This window comes from Periplaneta americana, chromosome 7 (genome assembly GCF_040183065.1).
Source record: "Periplaneta americana isolate PAMFEO1 chromosome 7, P.americana_PAMFEO1_priV1, whole genome shotgun sequence".
In the NCBI taxonomy this organism is placed as follows: domain Eukaryota; kingdom Metazoa; phylum Arthropoda; class Insecta; order Blattodea; family Blattidae; genus Periplaneta; species Periplaneta americana.
This window is the reverse complement of record NC_091123.1, coordinates 175,282,174-175,298,542: the sequence shown is the minus strand read 5'-3', so window position 1 is coordinate 175,298,542 and position 16,369 is coordinate 175,282,174. Positions and strand designations below refer to the sequence as shown.

Genomic DNA, 16,369 nt, shown 5'->3' with positions numbered 1-16,369 from the left:
TTCATCATAAGGTGATAGTGTATAGCCAAGATAAGTGAAGGTATTTACTCTTTCTATTATTTTATTATTCAAACAGATTTTGCTTGGTACAGGGAATTTCCCACAAAATGACATGATTTTCGATTTTTCAATATTAATTTCCATGTTATATTTTTCACTGACCTTATTTAAATTGTGTACTGAATATTGTAAATCATCTTCAGTTGATGCCATGAGAACTAAATCATCAGCGAAAAGTAAAGCATCAAGCTGCAAATTTCGATTAATAATAATAATAATAATAATAATAATAATAATAATAATAATAATAATAATGACAATAATAACAAAAATGATAACAAAAATAACAAAATAATAATAATAACAATAATAATAGTAACAATAATAATAATAAGAAAAAATAATAATAACAACAATAATAATAACAATAATAACAACAATAATAACAAAAATAATAACGATAATAACAATAATAACAACAATAATAACAATAATAATAATAATAACAATAATAATAACAACAATAATAATAACAATAATAATAATAATATTGTAAAATTCCTTTGCAGAACAAAGAGTTGTGTTCGGATAAAATTCCTCCCCATATAAAGAAAGAAAGTAAAATTCTTTCAATCACATACAGTATTATCATAATACACTCCTTTGCTTAATTCACCGAGCATATTGTGGATTAAATCAATTGCTTTAAATTACAACACACGCTATGAAATCTTTCACAGAAACCAATTTTATCTCGCAAAGGAAGCAAAAGCGAGCAAAATTGTGTTAAACTTTTCTGTTTGAAATATCCCAAATAATAACTATCTGAAGTTAATGATATTATAAATAATATAATGTACCTGGATTGTTGTTATTGTTGATTAGAGCTGAAGAGAATAAAGCTACAAAAACTTATTCAGCATTTCATGTAATAGTTGTGTTTGTGTATTAAATTATTTTAAAATGGTGCATACCCTTCACGAGAGAACATAAATCATCCTTATTGATTAAATTTAGGAAATTACACAAAATAAGCTGTGTTTCATCCTACAATCAACTGATAATAACAAAAATACAGGTTGCCAGGCGACGATAGAAAAGAAAAATGTGAAAAAAAAAAAATGAATGAGGTGTAGGCTATAAACAATTGAATGCTCTTTCATATTTAAGTATAAAAATATAGGGGTGCCATTTGAAATTTCAAAGTGGAGGAGACTAGGGGTAGGGGATGAAATCTAAACTGCAGTTAAGCCTGGTTTCAGACTTCCCCCTCAATATCTAAATTGACGTGTTTTTTGTTTAAATTTAATTTAATTTAAATAATTAGTTATTTAGTCTGGAAAGTTTTCAAATGAAAGCCCTAGGCCTATAGGATATACTAAGTTTATACACATGCATACAATGTGCATTAGTATATTTATATTAAAAATTAAAATTCTAGCCACTTGCTGTTGATTAAAATGCATTTTAAGAAGGTAAAGGATTCCTTCAGTGTTCGTAGCAGATGTCTGCATCGGACGTTTTCGCTCGAGCGCCAAGTAGTTCATAGCATAATCCGATAGGCAGCGCACATGCATGATGGGTAAAATTGTCACGAGCGATAAATCCTCGAACGGTGTAAGCCGAGCGTTAGACATTCGTTCTTGTTACAGTGATGAACTGTGTAGTAACATCATGTTTTATCATTTCAAAACTTTGCAATGTTTAACTAACCTCTCTATAGTACAACTACAAAACTTGCTTTAAAATGTAATATAAATGTTGTAGGTAAATGTTCCCCCCCACACACACAGGAGTGATTTTGTTTTTGCCACATCTGATAGATGTTATTGGATGTAAATGTAATTATTATAAACGGAGAACACAATCACGATAATGCAAGAACTGTATCAAGTTTTCTAGTAGTAATAATAATAATAATAATAATAATAATAATAATAATAATAATAATAATAATAATAATAATAATAATAATAATAATAATAATAATAATAATCTCTAATAATTAGTGTATCAATCTTTGCGTCTGTAACAGTTGTGCAGCATGATTATTCGTTTTATTATATTTTCTGTGACGTTATCTCTGTACTAATATTGTTATTAATCTACTGCTATATCAATAATATTTTGTAAAACGTTTCTACATTGTCGCAGTATATAGGCGGAACACTATGTATGGACCTATCATATTATATATGTGATAAATCAAACATTGAATAATTATTAATTAGCAATAATAACTGTATATCGAAGTTTTTCATAATATTTTATTTATAACTTCATGTTCCTGTTTTGGTACGTTCCACTGACTGTTCCATTAAACGTTTGTCATAAACGCAGAAAATAAAGCCTTATTTTTACCGTGTGAGCAAAACATATGTGTATCTTATCTGTCGCCTTCCATACAAGATAAGACATATCGGTGAGATGACCTTGTACTGTGCTTCTATTTATTACGAGCGTATCACGACCGATCGTGTCTCACTCGAGGGTGCGACACTCGACCGAGTTCAAGAGAGCAGCACTCTGGTTCGTAGTTCTTTATTTTTGTTGAACTGATTCTAGTAATTCGGAAATTATCTGATATTGAAGCCTTATTTATACGTAATTCTGAGTTGTGTGTAATTTAAACCATACGAAAAACACAGGTTTTACAAATAAAAATGAAATAAGAACGAGTTGTTTGTGTACGTGCAGCACTTTAAATTGTTTTGAATGTGCACACCAGCTATCTATTTTCCTCTAACTAGAGAAATTAGTATTTTGAGGAAGCGAGGGGGGGGGGAATGTCTAAGAAAAACTAAAGATAAGGACTGACATTTCAGTGGAGAGATAAAATTGGAGTCGAGAACAGACGTGTAGATGTCGTGAAAAGAAATCGGAAACTAATGAACATTGTGTGAACACTGCGATAGATGAAAACTACAGCAAAAAAATAGTACGAACTGTACAGGGGTGGCTGGGTTGGGGGGAGGGAGTATAGGGGTTGTATCGTGGGTGAGAGGCGTCGTTGTGGAGAGACAGAGAGGGGGCAGCGCGAGCGACACGGCGCGGGCCCCTCAAGTACAAAACGTGCGGTAATCTGTGCTGGGGGTTCATTCCGCATCTCTCCACCATCCCGAGAGCTGACGACGCTGCTGCTGCTGCTGTCCACGGCCTACCCCACTCCTCGGCGACTCCTTGGTGAGTACCGTAGTCTAGTGTCCGTCATCCCTTACGAGTTTTCCAGCAGCAGTTCCAACTACTTGTGAAATGAAACTTTTTTTTTTTTTCAGAAAAAATTCAAGAAATTATTTCAAACTCCGATTTTTTTTTTAATATGGTGTTACCGAAATATTTTAATGTTATGACACCTAGTCCTGATGTTTTTAATTTGTCAAGATACGAAGAGTAATTTATTACATGCCTACTGATTTTCCCGGAAAAATATAAAATATATCGTCGGTCATTAAAATAGATCTAGGTACAATTTTACAATACATCTTACACAGTTCGTACGTAAAAATATTACAAGAAACTCGTCCTAATGTTTTAAATTTATTACCATACGAGAAATAAATTATCATATACTTAATCATTTTGCCGAAATTTCATTAAAATAGATCTGTGTACAATTTTACAATACATCTTGCACAGTTCATACGTAAAAAATATTAGAGAAAACTCGTCCTAATTTTTTTTAAATTTATTAGGATACAAAAAATAAATGATGATGTACTTAATGATTTTGTCGAATGTTCATTAAAATAGATCTGTGTACAATTTTACAATACATCTTACACAGTTCGTACGTAAAAATATTACAAGAAACTCGTCCTAATGTTTTAAATTTATTAGGATACAAGAAATAATCATACACTTAATGATTTTGACGAAAGTTCATTAAAATAGATCTGTGTACAATTTTACAATACATTGTACGTACACTATTCGTACGTGAAAATGTTGCAGAAAACTCTTCCTAATGTTTCAAATTTATTAGGAAATAAATTATCATATACTTAAACATTTTGCCGAAAGTTCATTAAAATAGATCTATGTACAATTTTGTAATACATCTTACATAATTCGTACGTAAAAATGTTACAGAAAACTGGTCCTAATGTTTGAAATTTATTAGAACACACGAAATAAAAGATCATATACTTAATGATTTTGCCGGAAATTCTTTAAAATAAATCCATGTACAATTTTACAATACATTGTACACAATTCGTATGTGAAAATGTTATAAGAAATTCGTCCTAATGTTTTACATTTATTAGGATACAAGAAATAAATTATCATTTTGCCGAAAGTTCATTAAAATAGATCTGTGTACAACTTTACAATAAATCTTACACAGTTCATACGTAAAAATATTACAGGTAACTCGTCCTAATGTTTTGAATTTATTAGGATACAAGAAATAAATTATCATATATACTTAATGATTTTGCCGAAAGTTCATTAAAATAGATTTATGTACAATTTTACAATACATTGTACATAATTCGTACGTGTAAATGTTACAGAAACTCGTCCTAATGTTTTAAATTTATTAGGATACAAAAAATAAATGATGATATACTTAATGATTTTGCGGAAAGTTCATTAAAATAGATCTGTGTACAATTTTACAATACATCTTACACAGTTCATACGTAAAAATATTACAGGAAACTCGTCCTAATGTTTTGAATTTATTAGAATACAAGAAATAAATTAACATATACTTAATCATTTTGCCGAAAGTTCATTAAAATATATTTATGTACAATTTTACAATACATTGTACACAATTCGTACGTGAAAATGTTACAGAAACTCGTCCTAATGTTTGAAATTTATTAGGATACAAAAAATAAATGATGATATACTTAATGGTTTTGCCGAAATTTCATTAAAATAGATTTGTGTACAATTTTACAATACATCTTACATAAATCGTACGTAAAAAATGTTACAGAAAACTCGTCCTAATGTTTTAAATTTATTAAGATACAAGAAATAAATTATCATATACTTAATCATTTTGCCGAAAGTTCATTAAAATAGATTTATGTACAATTTTACAACACATTGTACACAATTCGTATGTGAAAATGTCGCAGAAAACTCGTCCTAATGTTTTAAATTTATTAGGATACAAGAAATAAATGATCATATACTTAACGATTTTGCCGAAAGTTCATTAAAATAGATCCATGTACAATTTTACAATACATTGTACAGAATTCGTACGTGAAAATTTTACAGAAACTCGTCCTATTTTTTAAATTTATTAGCATACAAGAAATAAATGAAGATATACTTAACGATTTTGCCGAAAGTTCATTAAAATAGATTTATGTACAATTTTACAATACATTGTACACAATTCGTACGTGAAAATGTTACAGAAACTCGTCCTAATATTTGAAATTTATTAGGATACAAAAAATAAATGATGATATACTTAATGGTTTTGCCGAAATTTCATTAAAATAGATTTGTGTACAATTTTACAATACATCTTACATAAATCGTACGTAAAAAATGTTACAGAAAACTCGTCCTAATGTTTTAAATTTATTAAGATACAAGAAATAAATTATCATATGCTTAATCATTTTGCCGAAAGTTCATTAAAATTGATTTATGTACAATTTTACAACACATTGTACACAATTCGTATGTGAAAATGTCGGAGAAAACTCGTCTTAATGTTTTAAATTTATTAGGATACAAGAAATAAATGATCATATACTTAACGATTTTGCCGAAAGTTCATTAAAATAGATCCATGTACAATTTTACAATACATTGTACAGAATTCGTACGTGAAAATTTTACAGAAACTCGTCCTATTTTTTAAATTTATTAGCATACAAGAAATAAATGAAGATATACTTAACGATTTTGCCGAAAGTTCATTAAAATAGATCCATGTACAATTTTACAGTACATTGTACACAATTCGTACATGAAAATGTTACAGAAACTCGTCCTATTTTTTAAATTTATTAGCATACAAGAAATAAATGATCATATACTTAACGATTTTGCCGAAAGTTCATTAAAATAGATCTATGTACAATTTTACAATACATTGTACACAATTCGTACGTGAAAATTTTACAGAAACTCGTCCTAATGTTTTAAATTTATTAGGATACAAGAAGTAAATAATCATGTACTTAATGATTTTGCCGAAAGTTCATTAAAATAGATCCATGTACAATTTTACAATACATTGTACAGAATTCGTACGTGAAAATGTTACAGAAACTCGTCCCATTTGTTTAATTTATTAACATACAAGAAATAAATGATCTTATACTTAACGATTTTGCCGAAAGTTCATTAAAATAGATCCATGTACAATTTTACAATACATTGTACACAATTCCTATGCGAAAATGTTGCAGAAAACTCGTCCTAATGTTTTAAATTTATTAGCATACAAGAAATAAATGATCATATACTTAATCATTTTGGCGAAAGTTCATTAAAATAGATCTATGTACCATTTTACAATACATCTTACACAATTCGTACAGAAAATTCATCCTAATATTTTCAATTTATTAATGTACAAGAAATAAATTATCACATATCTAATGACGTTACCCAAAGTTCATTAAAATAGATCTGAATACAATTTTACAATACATTGTATATAATTCGTATGTAAAAATGTTACAGAAGCTCGTCCTAATGTTTTTAATTTATTAGAGAACAAGAAATAAATGATCATATATTTAATGATTTTACCGAAAAGTTATTAAAATAGATCTATGTAGAATTTTACAATACATCTTACACAATCCGTACATAAAAATGTTACAAAAACTAGTCCTAATGATTTTAATTTGTTAGGGTACAAGAAATAAATTATCATTTAACTTACCTAACCATTTTGCCGAAAAATATTGAACATATCGTCGTTCATTAAAATAAGTTGATGTACAATTTCACAATATATTCTACATATTTCGTATGTAAATATGTTACAGAAAATTCGTCCTATTGTTTTTAATTTATTAGGGTACAAGAAAATAATAAATTATCACATACAGTTTTTGCCGAAAAATATTAAATAAAGCGTCGTTGATTAAAATGGATCTATGTACAACTTTACAATACATTCTACACAGCTCATTTGCATTTATAGAAAAAAAAAAACAAGAAATCATACCGAATTCCGAATTTCTAAAATATAGTACCTAGTATAGAACGACTCCCTAAATATTTTTATTTTATGAAAATTCTAATCGTTACCATTTATCAGTGTACAAAAAAGAAATATCACACACTGATTTTGCCGAAAAGTATTAAACACAGGTACTTGTTCATTAAAATGGATCCAGGCACAATTTTACAATAAATTCTACAAAACTCGTTTGTAAAAAGGTAACACAAATTTTCTTTATCGAAAAGCACAACAAATTAAAGCGAATCCCGAATTTCTAGACTATGGTACTATAGACAGTCTATATATTTTTATTTTATGAAAATTCTAGTCGTTTCAATTTATCAGAGTTCAAGAAAAAAATATCACCTATTGATTAAAAAAAAAAAAGAATGTTAAACACATGGTCGTTCATTAAAAAGCATCTATGTACAGTTTTACAATACATTTACATAGTACGTTTGTAAAAGCATAAAGAATTTTTTCGTCGTAAAATACAAGAATTATAGGGAATACCGTGTTCAAATATTTAACATATAGGATTAGAAAACGAAACTCTATCTAAATGAATGTATTTTTCTCCAGTTCGGCGCATTTTTTGGGATACGAGAAAGAAATGTATGCAGAAACTATGAAGAAATTTAATTACACCATCAATAAATTATACATCTGCTCCATAGTATTACAATATAACTTAACCAACATTTACTGAGAATAAAATAGGATCCATTTTCATATATAATCTGAAATACAACTAAAAAGGTAAAAGAGGAAAGAACTCCCCTTAAGATATTGTTGAGTAATAGAGTGTGAATTTATATACCTTAGATAACAATGAAATCCTTAATGCAACATTAAATATTCTAACTGCAAAGTATCAGTTAAAATTAAAATTACCGATAGGTATTGTTCATAAAGAGCAAATATATTGTTGGCGTAAAGATGAAACATTTGATACAGAAACTTAAAAAAAAAAATATTTCTGTCGAAAATGTATGAAATAGTTATAAAATATTATAATTTCTGGTAATTGAAGAATTTCTCGTGGTAGGAAAAAAAAAACATATATTGTTAATTTCTCGTACTAATTATGGAAATGTCTCGTGGTAGGAATATCTATACATTTGTTAACTTCTCATGGTAGGAATATTTATACATTTGTTAATTTCTAGTAATTGAAGAATTTTTCGTGATAGAAATATTTAATCATTTTTTAATTTCTCGTAATTGAAGAATTTTGTTGTGGTAGGAATATTTATACATTTGTTAATTTCTCGTAATTGAAGAATTTTATCGTGGTAGGAATGTCTATACATTTGTTAATTCCTCGTAATTAAAGAATTTATCGTGGTAGGAATACCTATATAATATTTGTTAATTTCTCGTAATTGAAGAATTTCTCGTGGTAGGAATACCTATATAATATTTGTTAATTTCTCGTAATTGAAGAATTTCTCGTAGTAGAAATATCTAATAATTTGTTAATTTCTAGTAATTTAAGAATTTTTCGTGGTAGGAATACGTATATAATATTTGTAAATTTCTCGTAATTGAAGAATTTCTCGTGGTAGAAATATCTAATAATTTGTTAATTTCTAGTAATTTAAGAATTTTTCGTGGTAGGAATACGTATATAATATTTGTAAATTTCTCGTGGTAGAAATATCTAATAATTTGTTAATTTCTAGTAATTTAAGAATTTTTCGTGGTAGGAATACGTATATAATATTTGTAAATTTCTCGTAATTGAAGAATTTCTCGTGGTAGAAATATCTAATAATTTGTTAATTTCTAGTAATTTAAGAATATTTCGTGGTAGGAATACGTATATAATATTTGTAAATTTCTCGTGGTAGAAATATCTAATAATTTGTTAATTTCTAGTAATTTAATAATTTTTCGTGGTAGGAATACGTATATAATATTTGTAAATTTCTCGTAATTGAAGAATTTCTCGTGGTAGGAATATCTAATAATTTGTTAATTTCTCGTGGAAAGAATACAGCCTACGTTTTTTTTAATTACACAATGGTGTTAACTAAATATTTCATCACAAAATTTAAATAACGAAAAAGAAAACAATATACTGAGAATTTCATGTTGAAGATATACCGATAAGCTGTCACAATTTGACTATAATTATGTGTATATATTCCGCCTATGCTTATCATACATGATAAGCATAGGCGGAATATATACACATAATTATAGTCAAATATACTGAGAAGCTTTACTGATTGAAATCGATGATGTTTTGTAATAAGGGTGTTATCAACAATTTTGTGGCTTTACGTTAATAAACGGCTATAAAACATTTGTCCATCGACTCATTTCTTTGATGTGTGATAAATAAAAATAAATAGTGAAAATACTGAGATAAATTAAGTAACACATTTTATGAAATAATGGATCTTAAACCATTTTTTTTAGATCTTCTGATTTTGTTGATAGCATCCTTTTTACAAAACGTCATCGACATGCAATATACAAAGTTCAATCGTAACTGTGGTACTATCATGTGAAGTGCTCATTGCAAGAGAATGGTAAGCCGTATATTTTTCTAAATTAAAATTTTACCGTAAATTAGTTTAAAAATAACACGATAAACCTCAATAAAATGTACTTTTAATTTGTATAGTATACATTTTATTGTTGTTTAATTAAAGACAAACTCACTTTACACTTTACATTCTACGTTATCCGTAATTATTATAACGATATAGAGGTCAAAATATATATATTTTTTAAATATATAGGTTAAAGAAAACAAACCATACTTGAATTATGGAACTATTTGAATACTTTAAAACAGTCTTCCGTAAAATTATCAGTATCTGATTATCAATTTACACAGAGATTTACCTGTGTTTTTTCATTTTAAAACATAGACCAAGTCATCCTTGAAATGAAATTGTTGACTCAGACGTAGGTGATTTTTGCTGAGGTATTTTTTTCGGTTAGTTGTCTTTTTAATATGGACATGAAAAGTTTAATTGCAGAATTTTTTATAGAGCGTACGAATTACTACCTAATATTTATCGCTGTTTTGCCTTACACTTACAGGTAATAAAAAGTGCATTATTTTTCTAAAGATCAGGGAAATTTAAAGTTATATTCCGAAAATTAAACAACATCAATGGAATTGTGAGGGAATTACTGTCATTACCCACGTGTTATAATTTATTATTTTAGTTTCCGTCAATTTCAAATTCATCCTTAAATATTTTAAGTAGGGTATTGAAAAGTTCTTCATTAGGAACCAAAATGTATTTCAACGACTTTATATGTAAATACATATGGGAGAGGATGGTATTTTTTTTAACTTTTTTCCTGTTTAGTGTAAAATATTAATTTTTTGTATGTAGAGAGCTCATAGCTGTGGCAACTCAACCAAATAAAAATATTTTGAAAAAAAAATATATATATATATTTTTGGGCCCAGATTTTAAAAAATATATATACTCAATGCAGGATTGTACTAAAACCGATATATCTAAACCGTTTTTAAAGATAGATTCAAACAGTTCTTTGCACTGTATTTTGCAAAAGCATGTTCTACAAACTGTCTGTAACAGAATTTTGATATTAGTCCCTACCTTTGTAAAATAAACAATTACAATTTAATAACAATTTTCTGATTTCCTTTCTTGCAAACAAACGGACGTATTTTTAAAATGAAATCAATTAACAAAATTCTGTTACAAAGAAAAGTTTCCTAATAGTCTAAAGAATATGTGTTCTAAGTTTCATGCATGTATCTTTAATAGTTCAGAAATTATATCCATTCTTGTCTGGCAATGTAGGAAAAAAAATGAATTTACTGGAAACCGATAAAAGCAGGCGTGTGATTTAAAAATCCATAACGCAGGAAGTTTAAAAATAACGTCTCAACATCCGATAAGGGCACAAATACCCACAAAATGTTATGCAATGCATTCCACACATATCAAAGGGCATTTTAAAGAAAAAAAATTTTTGAAAATTTAATTTCCTGGAAGCAACAATAAACGTGGGCGAGTGGTTTAAAAATCCATAGCGCAGGAAGTTTAAAAATGACGTCTCAACATCCGATAAGGGCACAAATATCCACAAAGTGTTATGCAATGCATTCTACACATATCAAAGGGTATTTTAAAGGAATTTTTTTTTTAATTTAATTTACTGGAAACAACAATAAAAGTGGGCGAGTGATTTAAAAATCCATAACGCAGGAAGTTTAAAAATGGAGACTCAACATCCGATAAGGGCACAAATACCCACAAAATGTTATGCTATGCATTCCAAACATATCACAGAGTATTTTAAAGATTTTTCTTTAAATTTACTCATTTTTCACCAAAAAATATCATCCTCTCCATTTCGAATATTTTAATCATAGATTTCGAACTACTATATCAGATACAATGCACGACATCAATGACTTTTTGCTAAAATGTTTTAATATGGATATTTTCATTAAATATATCAATATATGTGAATTTGTAAGATTTTTACCTTCCAACTACTTTCACTTTTTTTAACTGTGTCTTATTTTGAATGAGAAGTAATAATCCAAATGATCTGTAAGCAAATTCTACATATTTTTAGATGATTGCTAAGACTTCAGTTGAACTTAGTAGGCCTACTCGCGAATTTTTAAATGTGTAACTTTCACGTTAGCGCTTTATTTTACTGACGGAAATATTGTTACAGGGTCAAGAAACACGAGGAAGTTTATTAACGACGTGTTCTCATAGCAACCGCACGATGCTGGATACCTTAATAGATTTTATAGGAACATTACAAAGGCGCCCACAGGGGATAGCTACCACTGAGATTTTTATTTTCACGTCTTTTTTTTATATTTTTCTCTACATATTCGATACATGTTTTCTCAAACCCTCGGTAAACAATTCAACAAAAGCGAGATCTTCAAATTATGAAAGCGTGCGCAGGGTAATTTAGATTTCAGAACTGGCTCTTTTTCATGTTCAATTTTCTCTCTCTCCGTCCATCCGTTTCCTCTAATTTTCTAACCATCTTGCAACCACTGAGATTAGATCCTGAGGGCGCCCTTGCAACATTATTCTACTTACGAAATGTTTTAAATATATAGACGGGCCAGTATAAAAGAAAAACAACTCAGAATTTAAGATTTTGATAAAAGTGTATTTTAAATTTTAATGTTGCTGTGAAAATCATCCCGTTTAACTCTACCGCAAAAAATCTCGGAGTGCATTTCGAATCTAATCTCAGTTGGGATGCGCATATTAAATATACATGTAAGAAGGCATTCTCTATTCTCCATTCACTAAAAAGATTGTATCATTATCCATCTAAATTAAAACAGACGCTGGTACAGACATTCATTCTACCTCACTTCGATTATTGCGACGTTTTGTTCAGTGATCTCAGGATTGATTCCGCTCAGAAACTACAGCGTGTTCATAACGCGTGCGTCCGCTTCATTTGTAATGTTCGATACTATGATCATATCTCACCTTCTTTAGAGAAGTTATCATGGCTTAGGTTACATGAGAGGAGAAATCTGCACTCACTTTCTCTCTTATATTGAATTATGCACACTTCACCCCCCTATTATTCATTCGCTCGTTTTCATACTCTCTCTCGCTATCATAATATTAATACTCGATCACAACGCGATAACACGCTAGAAACTCCACTTCACACATCATCTCTGTATTCCTCATCTTTCACTGTTGCTACCTCTCGTCACTGGAACTCTCTGCCGCCTGAAGTCAAGGGCTGCAGAACATTGAAATCTTTCAAATCCAAGTTAGAAAATTATCTTATGATGAGTTGCCAAACTAACTTACTATTATGACAAGTGTTGTATTGCATGTTTCCACGTATTCACATTTTTTTATGTTCTAGTGATATTTAACTTATTTTATATTTTTGTGTTCATATTTTCCGATAATGGTTATCTATAATGTGATAAGTTGAGCTATATAGAATCATAATTTTCCTTACTGTGTGTACTTAAAAATATTGGATTCATTGTATGCTTTGTACTGCACTATTTTATTATTATTATTATTATTATTATTATTATTATTATTTCTATTCTTATTTTTATTATTATTATTATTATTATTATCAATAATTGTCTTATTTTTTATACTTTGTATGCCTCATTTATTTTGACCTGCTGTTCACATTTTATTATGCTTTTTCCTTTCTTTCTGTATGTTATATATTATGTCTGATTTCTACTTACATGTTGTTTACATATATTGGCTTTATTAGGAAGTTTTAGAGTTTTTACTGTATTTTCATTCTATGTATCTAATTTTTATGCAAAGAAACAGATCTAAATTGCGTTTAAAAATAGACAAGTACTTTTGGGTTTGTAACCATGACATTTTTTAAAAAATCTCAATATAAATTGAGAAAATAATAACATCCGACAATAAAATTGTAAATGATCTGTGTGCCGTTTTTCTTTTTGAAACGTTGGTAATATATGTACTTAAATTGTAAAATACTGAATGGCCAGTAACAGAAAAATCTAAAACTGCTCTACACTAGATTAATTTTAACTTTTACTGTTATTTTTTCTCTAATTACATATAATTTGTTTGACGATACATATTTACAAAAAAATATATATCATTTTGAAGCTGACAAAATATAACACACTAATATACAATTTCCCACTGTCCAATTAAAAAAAAATGTTACATTCGTAAGTTTGAAATTCTAGTTTTGGTATTGTAAATAATAATAAATTCAAATAATGTGAAATTTTTTATCTACTGTAGGCCTACTTACTCTGAAAATGAGAAAATATTAACTTCTAAAATGTTAAAATTTGGAATTTTACTTTTCACTATTATTCTAAGATGTTCCGTCCCTCATTTTTCAGTTACACTTAGCAGCAATATTTTACGTGATTCGTAACATATTTTGAATGACGTGAAGTAAAAAATGCGTTAAGTATATATTGTAATGTGATAGGTAACCAACGTACTTTTCATAGATCAAAACGTTTTGGCAAATAAATATATACGTTACACCATATTCTGCTTGAAAACCATTACACATCGAAACCAGATATTTTCTATTAATAGCTAATATATAACTGTATAGTATATAAAAAGTAATTTGCACCATATAACTAAGGTTTTTTTTTTAATATTGTGGAATGTGTTAAGTATTATGCCGTTATCCAAGTGATTGTTTAAAATTCTGTTTTGAACTAGAGTCGAGGATACTGATCTAAATTTACAGCCCTATATTTTCTTCACTATATGAAAAATTGTAACGCATTATTTTACAGTACAATAAGTGAGAAATATTAATGACACGCCGATAATGTTATCACTTAGTGGAGGATACTAAAATCCATGAAAGTTGCAACGAAAAATAGTAATTTAGGATACACGTTCGTGAAGTGGATAATGTTTTGAGAGGAACGGGACTTGCCGAGTTTCTCAAATACACGATTGTCAAAATAAAACTTCACGAATGTGTACCATACAATGTTTTTTCTTCGATAGCCTCAACTTCACGCACTCATGTTATTACTTCACGCACACTATGCTCACTTCACGCACTGAAAGATTCACTTCACACATTGCTAGCAGTGCGTGAAGTTGCAGTTCACGCACTATCGTAGAAAAAGATAATTTATATGAAAGAATAACAGCAACTCTTTCTGGACATGTGTAAACTTCTAAACGATTGCACAAAAATTACGTTTCTCGTCAGTTCTCAAAAATATTTGTGTTAAAATTTTCATTAGTTTAATTTTATTCGACGGGAGTCATTATTTAAAGTACTTCGCATGTGCAGGATGAAGATGAAAGCATCCCCGTAAGCGTGATTGATGGGTAGACAAGGACGAGAATAGACTGTTTTTCCACCTGAATTATTTGTACCTTATTTGAAAGTGTATTGATGTAGAGTGGAAATTCGAAAGAATATTTCCCAGAAAAGATTTAAATTTTATAACTCCCAATAATAATGATAATAATAATAATAATAATAATAATAATAATAATAATAATAATAAAACTTACTTACTGGCGTTTAAGCAACCCGGAGGTTCATTGCCGTCCTCACATAAGCCCGCCAGCGGTCCCTATCCTGAGCAAGATTAATCCAGTCTTTATCATCATATCCCACCTCCCTCAAATCCATTTTAATATTATCTTCCCATCTACGTCTCGGCCTCCCCAAAGGTCTTTTTCCCTCCGGCCTCCCAACTAACACTCTATATGCATTTCTGGATTCGCCCATACGTGCTACATGTCCTACCCATCTCAAACGTCTGGATTTTATGTTCCTAATTATGTCAGGTGAAGAATACAATGCGTGCAGCTCTGCGTTGTGTAACTTTCTCCATTCTCCTGTAACTTCATCCCTCTTAGCCCCAAATATTTTCCTAAGAACCTTATTCTCAAAAACCCTTAATATCTGTTACTCTCTCAAAGTGAGAGTCCAAGTTTCACAACCATAAAGAACAACCGGTAATATAACTGTTTTATAAATTCTAACTTTCAGATTTTTTGACAGAAGACTAGATGACAAAAGCTTCTCAACCGAATAATAACAGGCATTTCCCATATTTATTCTGCGTTTAATTTCCTCCCGAGTGTCATTATATTTGTTACTGTTGCTCCAAGATATTTGAATTTTTCCACCTCTTCGAAGGATAAATCTCCAATTTTTATATTTGGATTTCGTACAATATTCTGGTCACGAGACATAATCATATACTTTGTCTTTTCGGATTTACTTCCAAACCGATCGCTTTACCTGCTTCAGGTAGAATTTCCGCGTTTTCCCTAAACGTTTGTGGATTTTCTCCTAACATATTCACGTCATCCGCATAGACAAGAAGCTGATGTAATAATAATAATAATAATAATAATAATAATAATAATAATAATAATAAAACCATATACTACTAAACTGCTGGACTTGTGCGAATTACGGATATATTATTTATGTAGTAAAATCCCCTTTATTTCACGCTAAAATAAAATAACGCATGTAAAACAATGTATTAAAGAGAGAATATCATCGAAATGATAGCCGTCCAAATCTTGGATTTAAAATATCGGCATCCTAATCAATTCAAATGAACAAAAAAGAAAATGTAAATTAACGTTAAAAATACATTATTAAATTTTAAAAGAGAATATTCTGCGACAAGATGTAGTGGCTATCAAAACGATAAAAACTTATTGAAAATAAATAATATACATT

General features: G+C 28.9%; 1 protein-coding gene across 1 annotated transcript in view; it reads left to right on the top strand.

The window, feature by feature from the left end:
• The first annotated feature begins 3,040 nt into the window (after window positions 1-3,040).
• The window catches only part of LOC138703778 (allatotropins-like), a 473,431-nt gene continuing 460,102 nt past the window's right edge, over window positions 3,041-16,369 (top strand). Inside the window, exon 1 of the mRNA XM_069831950.1 lies at window positions 3,041-3,183. The gene's annotated coding sequence lies outside the window, so the exon portion shown is untranslated. The remainder of the gene's footprint in view (window positions 3,184-16,369) is intronic.